This window comes from Spermophilus citellus, assembly GCF_964194105.1.
Source record: "Spermophilus citellus genome assembly, chromosome: 9".
Classification (NCBI taxonomy): Eukaryota; Metazoa; Chordata; class Mammalia; order Rodentia; family Sciuridae; genus Spermophilus; species Spermophilus citellus.
In genome coordinates, this window is record NC_138191.1 from 81,841,360 (window position 1) to 81,856,206 (window position 14,847).

The following is a 14,847-nucleotide window of genomic DNA, read 5'->3' on the forward strand; positions in this document are numbered from 1 at the left end:
TTTTTAGCTTTGTCCAACTCATCTTGATGACTACAAGATATGAACAGCTGGGACAGAATTTTTATTCATTTCTGGAAGAATTATCTTAAGGAGATCTTTTTTATTCGACACTTCTGTTTTGCTTCGTTTCCACAGATGACGTCTTTGGTATCCATGACTATGCAATTGGCCCACAGTATATTTAACTACCACTTGCTCCTACATGTAATTCATTATTTATGGGGAAAAATAATGTAGCACATGGTTGCTATTTTTTAACTCATTAGTTTTTTCAAAAGTAGATTGTACTTGTTACAAAAGATGAAATATGAAGTTTCATTTTTGGCTCTTTACAGAGATTATCTGCAACATTTCATGTAAAGTTAGAATTAATTTTCAATATCTTGTAAAGAAAGAAATGTTGTTGATTCTTTTTATAAAACCTCAAAAAGAAAATTTTAATGGGTACTTTGACGGACAGTTTCCACTAAGTACTAATTTTCCTTCTAAAGAAATAGGAAAAGAGACATCTACATATATAGTAAAAGTTAATTCAAATTTAGTTACAGTCTTTACCATTTTGTTAGAATTGTTGCATCTTCACCTACCTGTAATATGTTTAGTTATATATTCATGCACTTAAAAAATTAATTACCTCATCACTGATTTAGTGAGATGTACTAACCATTCTTTAGTCTGAGTATGCTAACCATTTTAAGCAATGTTTAGTCTTTTCTTTAGTTTAATGCTTTCCAAAACATAGCTTGTTTTTAAAATTGTTCCATTATCACAACTGAATTCTCAAATGCTCTTAAAGATTAGCAGAAGTCCCAGGGATTTTCAATTTTAAATGACGAGTCACATCAGGAACAAACGATGTGGAAATTCCTGTACATGTTATAACAGAAAGAATCCAAGACCTATTTGGTATAGAAGTTAGAGGATCACATCTGGTATCTCATCAGTGTTTTCAGTCTTTGCTTATCTGTTTATTATCTGGGCAATCCTGTGCAAGTTACATAACATTTCTGAAATCACCATTTTCCTTGCCTATACAATGGGAATAATAAATTACTTAACATGAAGAGTTATTGAGAAGATTAAATGAATTAATATATTTTAATAAATTCTAAGTCCTGCATTTCCCCATCCTAACATCTCTGATATTTGGAATGCTTTTTATGATTAAAAGTAAGTTATTTTTAAGGAGTAGCTTTTTCTTTCTTTATATTACCATAAAAATGATGCATCCTATAATCAATAGACTTAGATATGATGAAATATAAAATGTAATACTGTGGTTGGCCCATAGTAAAACTTGATAATTGTTAGAAATTAATGACATTTATATCCACAGATACAGTGGGACACCTTTATAGTAATCCACTTCTACTTCTTACTTGATAAGGAAGTTTTTGAGGCAGGAGGGTCATGCCTGATTCATCTTGGTATACACCTACTTCCCTTCTGTATACCAAGGTGACTTGCCCAGTTTCTTATACAAAGTATGTGCTGAATAAATGTTTTTGAGAGTATGCACAGATAACTGAAGGAAAAATGAGAAAAGTGCTAAATTCTAACTGACACAGACAGTTTCCTCGAATGGGAAGCTTCAGAGAGGTAAACAATCTCAGCAGAGTCCACGTTTCATAAAGCTTCTTAATATGAGTGAAATTCTTAATATGAGTCATGGTGTCAACAAACTGGTAAAGAAATTAAGATGGTAATTTAATGGCTTTTTCAATATTCAAGCTTTGAATGCAAATGAAGAATGATTCTGAAATAGCTGCCATTCTTCAGTATAGTAGAATATAACAAATATAATTAATAGCTAATTGAGCAACTAATGATAATGGTTTTCCTTTGCTAGTGATATCTCACATTTCAAAAACAATAAAAGTATTTTGAGTCTTAAAACATTTAAATGTTAACGTGCTCTTTCTCTTTGACTAAAGGAAACAATTTAATCGAAGAAATTGGTTTGAGAAGCTATCAGTTTAAATTGCTGATTCTGAGTTAGACATTTAGAACTGAGGCACAAACAGATTTGTGTGTGTGTGTGTGTGTGTGTGTGTGTGTGTGTGTGTGTTTATGTGTGTGATAACCAAGACAAAAGAGAAAATCCCCAAAGTTGAAAATAAAAATATTGGGAGCTGAAAATGTATATTCTAAAAGGTATTATTTCATTCATTCATTCACTCATTTATTTATTCATTCATTGATTCATAAAAAACCATTTAGAAATTAGGCAAAGTGCAAGGAACAAAAAGTAATTAAGACGAAGCAGCTGAGCCCAGGTTCTTTCTGCTTTTATATTCAGACATAAATCTAAATGCACTGTGAAAAACTACATTGGAGTAAATGGAATCACACAGGTAGGATATCAGCACAATTTGTGTTAATGATGGTACTTGAGCTGACTTTCGGAAGTATTCCCCGAAAAGCAATAAAAAACAGAGATCTCCCAAGTCAATGTTAAGTTAGCCAGGTGAAGGATAAAGAGGAGACAATTTTACACTTGGTGTATCTGAAGACAATTCCAATTCAAAGAATATGCAACACAAACTTGTTTAAGATATTTACTAAGTAGCATGAGGAGACTTAGATCTTGGAGTGAATGTACTGAGCCTACAACATCTACATGCACTTAAAATATATTTACTGAATATCTGTTGTATATTAGTATGCCTCCACATGCCATATAGAAACAAACATAAATCTCCTCTGAAGGTATGAATTTTCAATTTAAGTCTTTATTTCCCAAAGTTCCAATAAACATAAGATCATTAAAAAATTGTTAAATGTATAATGAAATAATTGCATTGAGTGAGATGTTACAGGAAAACAAAGAATCAGGCCTATAAACAAAACAGATATTAAAATTATAGGGCATAAAATGAAAAATTCAGTGTTCTATAGCACAATAGGTAATTATAGTCAATTAGTGACATATTTCAAAATAAGTAGAAAAGAAGAATTCAAAGCTTCCCAACACATAAAAATGATAAATGTTAAAGGAGATGAAAATGCTAATTACCCTGATTTGATCATTATATATTCTAATTGAATAATCTTATAATACCCCATACACATTACAAATATTATGTGTCAATTAAAAAATAGATTTTGAAAAATTTTTAAAACTCAGAGCTTATTTCTCAACACCAATTAAAGCAGAAATTCATTAGATGCTATCTCTAAATTTCCGAGAGTAAAGAATCTTATATTTACAGGTATCTTTTTTTAAATAAAAAGAGCAAAAATCAACATTTCAGAAAGACAAACTGAGTTTACCACCATGAAACTTGTACTAAAGCTGCCAAAAGATGCCCTTTAGTGAGAAGGAAATGATCCCAGATGAAAGGTCTGACAGAATAAATGTCAATAAAATTTAAAAACATGAAAAAAGGAAAATGTGTGGTTAAATCTAAACAAATACTGGCTATATAAGACAACAATAAAATAGCTAATTATTGGATTAAAAAATTCAATGTAGAACTAAAATTCTGAAAAACAAATATACATTTTCCAGGAGAAAGATAATTAGATTAAAAACATTTCTCTGATTTTTCCCATTTTGGGGGAGGAGGGTATTTATTCACTCAAATATGTGAATCAAGTTAAAGAAGTATGTTAAAGCCTGCACAATGGTGCATGCCTGTAATCCCAAAGGCTCTAAAAGCTGAGCAGGAGGATTGAGAGTTCAAAGCCAGCCTCAGCAAAAGTGAGGCATTAAGCAACTCAGTGAGACCCTGTCTTTAAATAAAATACAAAATAGAGCTGGGGACGTGGCTCAGTGGCCAAGTGCTCCTGAGTTCAATCCCTAGTACCAAAACAAACAAACAAACAAACAAACAAACAAAACCCCCAAAACAAAGAGTATGTTAAAATTTATAGAATGACAACTAAAAAAAAAAAATAGAAATAAAGTTATGATTTCCTTGTTGGAAGAGGCAAGATAAATGGAATGAGATAAGGAGAAAAAAAGATTTTTAATAAATATAATAGAAAAATGTAAGACTCAGAATTAAATGGATAAAAATGAAAAATAATAGTGAGATGAATTAATACAAATATATCAATAATTGCCATCAGTAAGTATGGGTTAATCTCTCCAGTTAATTAATAGGATTTCAGCAAAGTGGATTAAAACTAAAAATAATCAAGCTATATGCTATTTTCAATGGCACATCAAAACTTAATGAGATTATTCTAATAGACTCATATAGAACAGTGACTCAGCTGCTATAGAATACTTTTTTAAAATGGAAAATTTGCAGTTGACTGTGTACTAGATGTAAAGAAGTCTCAATAAACTTCACAGGCTTAATATCAAAAAGAACATATATTGGGGGTTGAGGCTGTGGCTCAGTGGAAGAGGGCTTGCCTAGCATGTGTGAGGCCCTGATTTCGATTCTCAGTACCACATATAAACAAATAAATAAATACAGGTCCATAAAAAAGGAATAAAACTACTTAAAAAAAGAACACCTATTGGTCAAAAATGCAACTGAATTATATATTTTTTTTATGCAGAAGTTAACTTTTAAGCATTTAATATATTGACAAATATTTAAAAACTAAAATTTAACAATTCATACACCAAGAAGAAATGACAAAGAAAATTACAAAGTACAAATAAATAGTGAATATTAATATTAAAATTGACAGAATATAGGAAGAATAACTGATGACAAATCTGTAGCCTTCAATACTTATATTAGAAAAGATAAGAAGCTGAAAATGAATGAAGTAAGCATTCAGCTGACGAAGGCAGAAAATGGACAACAGAATAAGGCTAAAGAATTAGAAAGGAGGAGGTCATAAAAGAGCCCATCGTAACAGTTTGTGAAGAGGAGGGGCAGGGGAACTGAAACAGCTGCAGAAAAACTGAAGCAAGCCAAGGACATTCTTGGTCCAAGGACAGGAATGAAATCCTTTTGGGTCATTGTTTATATCTTATGATTGTTTTGGCCTTTTTTATGTTTTTCTAGTGAAATGTGCATACACAAGAGTGTATATAACAAGAATATTCTCTTAAAATCCTGTTAATGAAACAAAGACTCCTATTTATCCATTTATATGATTCTCCTATTAAAACCACTCTGTCTCCTTTTTGTCATCCCATGGAGAGGCAATCCAATTTTGAGTATTTTGAATTTTTATTTTACATATCCCCTCACTTTTCTCCATACTTTTACCAGAGGTCTAGTAATCCCCAAAATATAGACTTCCCAGATTTGTTTAGATTTATCTTTGTATGGATGGAATGATGATATATGCTCTCTTCTACAACTTTTCTTTTTTATTCAATTGTATGTGATTTATTATACAATTTATTCAATTGTATTATTCCACATTGATGTAAATAACATTCATTCACTTTTTACTACTTTATTTATCTTATAACACTTTTTACTACTTTATTCATCTTATAACACAACTTCTTTACACACTGTAGTGTTCATAGGTATTTTGGGGGTTGTTTCCAGTTTTTTCTCTGACCTGCTGCCTGGAATAGTTTTACATACAGTTGCTAGTGCACACATCCAAAAGCTTCCCTGAGTAGTTAGATACATGTTCAAATTCATCAAGTAATGAAAATTGTTTTCTCAAGTGGCCATAATTGTTTAAATTTTCACCCATAAGGATGAAAATTCTATCTCTCCATAGCATTTTTAAAATTTGGTATTCAAATATTATTTCATATTTTTTCTAATCTCTCTGTGGTATGTAAAATGTAACACATTTTGCCCAATTACTAATAAAGTTGATCACCCTTCCTTGTTTCATTAATTTGAGAGTTCATCACATAGTTTGGATACTAATTCTTTGACAGTTCTTTCAATATATGGCTAGTTTTTCAATTTTTTACAGTATCTTTTGATGGTGACTTTTATGATAGTCAAATTTATCTTTCAGTTTTAATTTGCCCAGATATCCAACTTCTTTTCTTCTAAAAGCTTCATGGCTTTAATTTGACCCATCTGTAATTCATTTTTGTGAATGATTTGAAGTAATCCATTCTTTTCCCCCCTTATAGATGACCAGTTGTTCCAGCATCCTTTTAAAACAATCCATCATTTTCCCACTGATTTGCAAAGCAAGTTTGTTGTATGTCTGATTTCCACATAAATATGGGTCAGTTTCTGGATCTTCTATTTCTAGCCCACTGGTCTGTTCGTCTATTCTCTCCTATTCCAGCTGGGTCACCAGATTGCTGTGACTGTGGCCTGTGTTTGTGCTGGAGAAGAATAGGGAAGAAATATGAGAAAATGTTCAAGAAGGAAGAGTTCAACCAGCTTCTGAGAGAGGGGTAGTTCCCTGAACAGAAAGCAGGAAGGGGAGGAGGGGAAGTTGCTGGAGGAGGAAAAGCACAGAGACCTTTCAATTAGAAATGACAAAAACATGCAAGTAGCTATATTCTAAACCTGTGATGAGAATGAAAAGATGTTATTCAGAATGTGAAAAGTCATAATCTACTGGGTTTATCCTGAAGGAAACATTTGGTGGTCAATTAAAATAATTTTTCTGGTAAATCTTACAACTACTCTCTCCAGAAAAATGTTTATGAAGACACACACACACACGTTTGCACACATAAAACACATATACATATTTGCATGTAATTTTAGGGAGCTTGTAAATCACCTCAATGAAACCCAGACTTGGGGATCTGTGGACTAGGTTAACAATTCTTGAGATCAGAGGTCACGACATAAACTTCTAGAAAAGAAAATGTAACCATTCTCTGCTCATAATTATTCAACAGCTCTCTGTTCTCTTCAGAAAAAAAATTCCTTAGTTTGGCTTTCAAGGCCCTTTACCTTTCCAATTTCTTCATTGCATTTCCTCTTGCAACTGACCCTTCCTCAAACATCCTCCCTACCTCCCGCCATCCTGAAAGACCACAACTGTAAGGTTTCCACACCTGCTCTGCTCTGCTGTGCCTTTGCCAGTGTCAGGTCTCCAGCTCTGGCTCTTTTCCTCCCCATCTTATCCCACACCCTGTCTACCTCTTCTCCAAGCTTAGACATTCAGCACCTTGTACCTTCTTGGTAAACAGATGCTCTTCCGTGGATGTTGCTGTGCAAGGGAATGCCATAATAGCAAGGTAGCAACAATTTCTTGAGTGTCTATTACATAGGGCTGGTCACTAAACTACACTGTACAATATTCCATCTCTAATTCCTACAACGTTTCGAAGAAAGCATTATTATTCCTATTTTGAAAACTCAGCATTTATAAGGTGATAGAACCAGCAAGGGCCAGAGCCAACATTCAAATTCAAATCTGTCTGGGTACAAAGCCACTTCCATATTTTCACATTTCTTCAGTATCAGATCTGTTTTTTGGTAAAGAAAAGAGATAAGTGATAACAGTTGGGAGGAGACAGTGGCCAAGACAGGGAGAAGCAGCAAGCCATCATAGCATCTTAGGAGGGTTAGGGAAGAGGATTCCAAGTCAGAGACTACTGACAGCTAGGACTTAAAAAGAGAGTAAATGTGAGTATATGTTAGAGCACTTTGCTAAACCCACAGGGCTATAGAAATGCAAACTACTATAATTTGCTTTAGCATTTTATTATTATCTTTACACTCAGGCTTGGGAAATTAAGGATACTATAAATGTCATGAATATGAGTGGCTCTATGGTAAAGTGCAGTTCCGGGGGTGATGGTGAATAAACTGTTTATTTTTCAATTTCAAGTACAAACATAGAATTTATTTGTAAATTTTTATCATCATTATCATCATCATTATCATTTTGTGGTGCTGGGAATGAAATCCAGGGCCTCCAGCATGCGAGGCAAGCTCTCAACCCCTGAGCACCATCCTCAGCCCTGTCTGAATTTTCAAAAGATGAAATCTTTTCCTGAAATGGTTCACATAAAATCATAAATATTCAATAATTGTTGATGCCATATGTTGGCTCATGTGGATTTTACCAGGGAAAAGAACTAATTGTCTAATGAGTTGGCATCACTGAATGGCTGGTTCTCTGAGCAGTTCTCTTTTAAAATGTTCAGGCGATAGCATTTCCAAGTTCATTGAAAGCCATCTCAAAGAAAAAGATTTTTTGTGCACATTACAATAAAATGTTTTAAAATTCTTTAGTTAACAAATCTTAATAGCTCTCTTTAAAAAAGAGCCAACTCCTAGAAACACTGAAGTAAAAAATGGTTTTATACATGTACTTATTGAATTTGTGAACTTCTAATTTCTTTATTTTCTTCCTTCTTTTTTCTTTCTTTTTTAAAAGCATTTCTCATTGTCTTAGAAGGAAAAGAATATATCTGATTTATTGGAATAACAGCTATTGGTTTGAAAATGTAGCACATAATATATTGCCATCTTCCTTTCCTCTCTCCTTCTCTCTTAGCCTATCTCCTTCCTCCTTCTTTCTTTTCTTTCTTACTCTCTTCTTTCCTTCCCATTTCCCTTTCTCTTAAACTGCTTCTGCTCAGTACCTCTTGAACATATATCCTCAGGGGAAGGCACAATGACAGGACTTAAAGATGAAATTTTAAAAATTCCATTCCTGGAGTGTATAGTCAACTAGTGGTTATAAATGCAGAAAAAAAATAACAGTTTTATAGACTGTAAATAGAATACATACTATAACAGGGAAAGTAATTTAAAAAGTACATTTTATACCAAAAGGAACATCCCTAGACTTTGCCCTTAATCTAGAAAATTCCAATGTATGGATTTGTGTGCCTTCCCAAGCTATTTTACACCAGTCTTTCACATTAACATCCATCCCTTAAATACTCAAATGTAAGGAAGGAACTTGTTCATATTTTTGTTTTTGAGAAACAATTGGCACCTGTGACCAAAATAGGCAGGTGGGAGATGGGGGAGAAAAAGAGATGAAAAATAATAAATGTGTTAGGTAAGACATTAACAGTAGGTGTGACGAGGGAGATACAGTTAGGACAAATTAAGACTGGGTGCCAGTAGTATATGGACAGTCAGCAAGTTAGGATTTTGTGGTCAGACAAGACCTTAGAGTCTTAGTAAGTGGTGGTGTAAGGCTGGTGTGGCAGGTGTAGGGCTGGACGAGTGCTGGTAGCATCAGATAAGGCTCAGCTATAGGAAAAGGGAAAAATTATGGTTCTTCTTTGTGCCTTTTAGCAATACTGAATGTGATGCAGAGAAGAATTCTTTGATTTCTTATAGAAAGATGGCAAGTATGATAAATACATGGGCATTTTATCATAGAACACAATAAATATCCCTGTTATTGTTTTAGAAATATAGATCTTTTCAGCAACAATTTGTACAAAGATGTAGTTGAATCAATTTTTCCCTTTTGGAAAAACAAGTTTTTTTTAAGCATTTCTCATTGTCTTAGAAGAAAAGCACTATATCTGGTTTATTGGAATAAAGACATTAGTTTGAAAATGTACCATATAATACATTGTCATTCGTTTACTATTCAGAAATCATTTGCATTTAAAAATTTAAAATAAAAATATTGTTTATTTTCCATATATTTTACTATTTGATAGTAGCAAGCTAATAATTACATTCAGAAAGAAATAGCAAAAAGGAAAAGCTAAATGAAAATGCACACCTTTAGTTGTTCTAAATTTTGATCCACCTTCATTGTTTCTAGGCAATTTGGGTGAATTTCTGATATATCTATTAAATTTAAGAGATATGTGTACATGTGCATGTACAGGTATGACTTAGGGATTTTTCTTTTGGTTACTTTTTTACTAACTACTAATTGGCAAAATTTGTGGTTATTTGACATTTAATAAAATATTGGCTTTAAAATCTATAAGGAGTCATCAGTGTGCTTGGTGTGTGAACAACTGGGCTGAATGGCATTTACTCTCGACTTTCATTTTAGTGCAAGCTGACTTTGCTTTTAAAAAGATCTTTCTGGGACCTAATCAGTTGTTAGTAACTAAAGGTCCAACTTTGCTGACTAGCCCTGTGAATGTTCATGAAGCAGGGAGAAGATGCTGGTGTTGTAACCAGTCTCTTCTCCATTGGTGGAAATAAGGGATAGATGTAAGCTTTGGAATCACACAAATTTAGATTTGAAATTTGACTCCATCCTTAACTATGTTATCGATAAAATTCCATTTTTTTCCCTAAAGGTCAATTTCTCACTTAAAAACCCAATTAGTTTGTGTTCTAGTTTTCTATCTGGTAATGTGCTTCTGCTAGACAGACTTCCCTGCAAAGCAGGGTTAGTTGTACCTCACTGTGTTTTCATATATTCTAGTGTATATATGTCTATAATCCACTTTGACAAAAATCATATTCTAATCTTTAAGCAACAAATATGTAGTGATAACATAACTTTGGACTAAAGTCTGTGTAAGTTCCTGATGAAACAAAGTATAAATAGACCCACTCCCATGTTCTACTAGGGGAGGAAGACACATGGCATAGATGTTTTTCTTCTTCATCTTTGTTTCCCTGGAATAGAAGCAGCACCCAATAAATATGTATTAAGTGAAAAATTGCCATAGGTTTGGTAAGTACAATGGCAGAACTGTACACATAGTCATATAGAGGCACAAGGAGAGTTAAATAACTGTGCTGATGAGTGAAGTATGAAGGCTAAGGGAGGAAGGGACAGTTGAGATGAATTACAAAATGGCATACAGCAGAGGGAACAGCAGGAGCCCGGAGGCAAGAAGGAGTTCTATGTTTCAGCAACATTTCAGGCTTAGACAGTTGCCTGGTCATATTTACACTGGCATTGTATCATAGTTGGCTATGTGAAGAATAAAACAAGGAGAAAGTCTGCTTTAAAAACTGTCAATGAGACTGTTCCATTGATCTTCCAAGAGATAATGAGGAAAACTGATGAAATGGAGAGTGGAGAGGTGAGACTAAGAAGTTGCTGTGAAAAGTGAACAAGCAGGAAGAGTAAAAGATGAGGGTCCTGGTCATAGGATTGAAGAGATAGTTACCAGCTGAGTCCAGGAAAATAGGATTGAAGACAGGAGTCAAAGGGGACATTACACTTGTTGACTGAAAATTCAAGTACATTCAAAGCATGGAGAAGTTTGAAGATGAGAGAGAGAGAGAGAGAGAGAGAGAGAGAGAGAGAGAGAGAGGAAGAGAGAGAGAGAAAAGCTGGCATGTGAGATTTGAGTCTTCGGTGTACTGTTGAGGGCGTGAGAATGGCTGAATGGGTTGACCCAGAGAAAACCTGGAAGATCAAGAGCTTTCCACTGTCTTCCCATGAAACTTTAGTGCCTGACCTTGTCTTACTTGACCTTCCTATTCCATTGGCAATGTTATCACTCCCTCCTAAGAACTCCTCTCTCTCCATTTCTATGAATAATTTTTTTCTGAATAGAGTTCTGACTTCTGTCTATCATGGTTCTCCAGGCCTGGACCCTGTTGGCCTCGGCCCTGCCCCATATCTCAGAGACAGAATTTCTCTGTAGGCAGTGCTTCACTGGTGATGACAGAAGCAGCCATTATTAATGTTGATGAGTTTATTGCAACAACAAAAAAAGAAGCTTTGTTCCTGTTAGAGACCACTGAAACACAAAAAAGACTCCATTGAAAGCAGGGGAATGAAATTCTAGGTAACTAAATGGAAGGAGACCCTCATTGTTATACAAAATTACATATAAGAGCTTGTGAGGGGAAAGGGGAAAAAAAGGGAGAGAAATTACAGCAGATGGGATAGAGAGAGAAGATGGGAGGGGAGGGGAGGGGGGATAGTAGAGGATAGGAAGGGCAGCAGAATACAACAGTTACTAATATGGCATTATGTAAAAATGTGGATGTGTAACCAATGTGATTCTGCAATCTGTATACGGGGTAAAAATGGGAGTTCATAACCCACTTGAATCTAAAGTATGAAATATGATATGCCAAGAGCTATGTGATGTTTTGGACAACCAATAAAAAATAAAATAAAAATAAAAAATTAAAAAATTAAAAATTAAAAAACCTATATTGCCATCTCAAAAGAAGGGAGAAAAAAAAATCTTTAGTTCAACTATTTAAAAATTTGAGGAAAACAGAAAACTTCATGCTCTGAGCCACAAATATCATGCACATATCCCCAAATGAAAACTCAAATACAAAGCCACTTTGTTACCAGAAACACAAGAAGCAGTACAATCATTCTAAAGGGAGAATAAAGGTGTTTCCTCTAATATCTGACTGGTCAAGACTTGACTCAGTGCTGTTTTTAGTTTCATTATGGAGACAAGAAATTGCCTCTTTGCATAGAAAGGATAAATACCTCTAGGAATTTATTAAAATTTAATTTTCACATAAATTTTGGAAGAATAAGTACATGCAAAAGACTTTCTCTCATTAGGTAGCACTGTTAATGTAGAAATAAAGATAACTAACTTTCTGGAATTTGGGACTCTCACTTCTCAATTTATAGAGAAAAGGACAACTTTTCGATGTTCTTTGTGATGTTGCAGCTCACGATAATCACTGCCATTGGTTAAAGGTTTACATTTTGCCCCATCCTCACAAACATCATGTTATTTAATTTCAAACAGTAAGAACTGCCACACGGTCGTCAGTAGACAAAAAGTGTAGGCGGGTGAAACAATACTGCAAGGTAGAAGCTGTCTTCTCCATTTTACCCAGGGCAGAGCCTGATGCTGGAACCTTTTCCAAGCTGGAATTTAAGTTCAAGACTGCCTGAATCCAAGGCCTCAGCACTTTCCAGACACCAAACATTTAGCTTCCAGCAGTTCTCTGTCTCTATAATTAAAGGCTTTTTTGGAAATTTGGAGCTGACCTTTGAAATTAAATAATACTTGTAATAAAAATTCTTGTAAGCAAGAAATGTCAGTTTATATATTCATATCTTTTGCTTTTTTTCTTTCCATAATTTCTTCACACCTGAGGAACTACTACCTCTGAAGTCTAGTCCAAGCTCTCATAAAAGTTTCTACCACAGTACTTCTAAATATAGAAGAGATTGAACATTTTTTGAATCTTCACAATTCAGATAAATTTTGCATTTGGTCCCACAACATATTCATGTTTCTTTTTGAGAAATTTTGAATTTAATGGACATTTTAAAAACATATAGCACATATTTATCCTAGTAGATCCTGACTTATGGCCTCTTACAGCTCTACTAAATTTTGGAAGCAAATGTTCACATGATGAATTTTACCTAGGACAATTGATGAGTTCTATGCAAGGTCAGACTCATAAGCATTGTGAAATGATGTTATGTTTCAGTAAAAAAGCAGAGAATGGCCTGACTCTTTGATCAAGATTGGGACCTACTTAAGGCAACAATTTGGAATTACTTCTAGAATGAAATCAGCCTTTAGGGAATTGATACAAAATCATTTCACTAGAGTCTAACAAGCTGACAAGTCACATACAAAGAACTGAGTCCCCAAATGAACAACATTAGAACATGTAATTATCAGAAAACTAGTCTAAGAAACAGCAAAAAAATTAAGTAGCAGAAATTGACATACCTTGATGAAGATACATTTTGACTTTTTATGTCATTTAATTTGCTTAAATGATCGTTTCTGTTTTTCTTGAGCATTGAACATTTACTTTGATCAGTGTCTCATGGGTCATTTTCCAAGGAAGTGTCATAATATGGTCAGATTTGTTCAGATCTACCAAAGGGTTAATCTTAGGTATTTTTCTTTTCTAGTCCAATTCTCTTTTTTATTTTCATTTATATATTATTTTTTATTTATTTTTATAAAGCATTATGTCAATATTTTATCTTCACATTTGTCTCATATAATCCCTCTTCCAGCAATACTTTTTTTTCAACTATTTTAGTTGTCACTTCTTATAATTTCTTCTTTATTTCTAAAGAATGTATGTGAAGTTATAGTTTTTAAGTCAATTTTAGACATTGTTTATTTATTTCATATCATGAAAGCTGAAAAATTGGATCACCATCCAACCATCATCACTCTTTCTCCTCATCTTCCCCATATACTTACAATTTTTTTGGTTAAACTGCAGTCAATCACTAATAATGCATAATGTGGATCTTGTTTTCATTCATGAAAGTTTTTTTTTTTGTGTGTGTGTGTGTGTGTGTGATGCTGGGGTCGAACCCAAGGCCTCACACATGCCAGGCAAGCACTCTGCCATTGAGCTACTTTCATTTTTAATGTAGTTTTCTATATATTTACTTTAATTTTCCCCAAGTGCTCAAATAGCTCTGTCAAATGCCTGTCAATTCTATTTCCAAATCTAAAGCATATCAAATAAATTGCTAAGTATACAGTTTATTCTAGAGAAACTTACTCCTGTGTCCTGTATAGCCAACTCCTTTCTGGGGAGATTGCTCCCTCAATGTGATGCACACCTGGATTTATGTCTTCCTCCTTTTAACTTACTTTCACATCCTCTTGAAGAAACTTGGGAATCATCTGGGCCCTATTTTGTTCCTTAGCCTGACATCAAGACATCAAACAGATAACAAAATTCAATAAATTTTGTTTCCCAAACACCTCTCCAATCTGTGTCCTTGTTTCATCTTCAAGGTCATTACTCTGGGCCAGGTTGTCATTAGCTCTCACAGATTCCCTCAAGCCCAGTGTACCTGTTCTTTCTGCCTTTGAGTTTCCCTGTTCACAATCTATTCTTAGTGCAACTAGAACTATCTTTTAAAAATACATATTTGATATTACTGTTACCCAGATAAAGCTTTAAATGGACTTCTACAGATTTGGGGATAAAATTCAAACTCCCTTTTAGCAAAGATTGAGGATAAAGTTCAAACTCCCTAGTTTAGCAAAATCCTCATAACTCCTCCAGCCTCATTTCTCCCATTCTCTTGCTTGCATTATATATTTAAGTAATAATGAAGATTTTTCAGTTCCTTTAATATGGTTCACTCATACCCTAGAAATTCTGCTCCTTC

The 14,847-nt window shown here is 33.9% G+C and overlaps 1 protein-coding gene across 3 annotated transcripts in view; it reads right to left on the minus strand.

The window, feature by feature from the left end:
• Nucleotides 1–14,847, minus strand: part of LRRC7 (leucine rich repeat containing 7) — a gene marked incomplete at both ends in the record, with an annotated part of 429,491 nt that overhangs the window by 305,835 nt on the left and 108,809 nt on the right. The window lies entirely within an intron of this gene.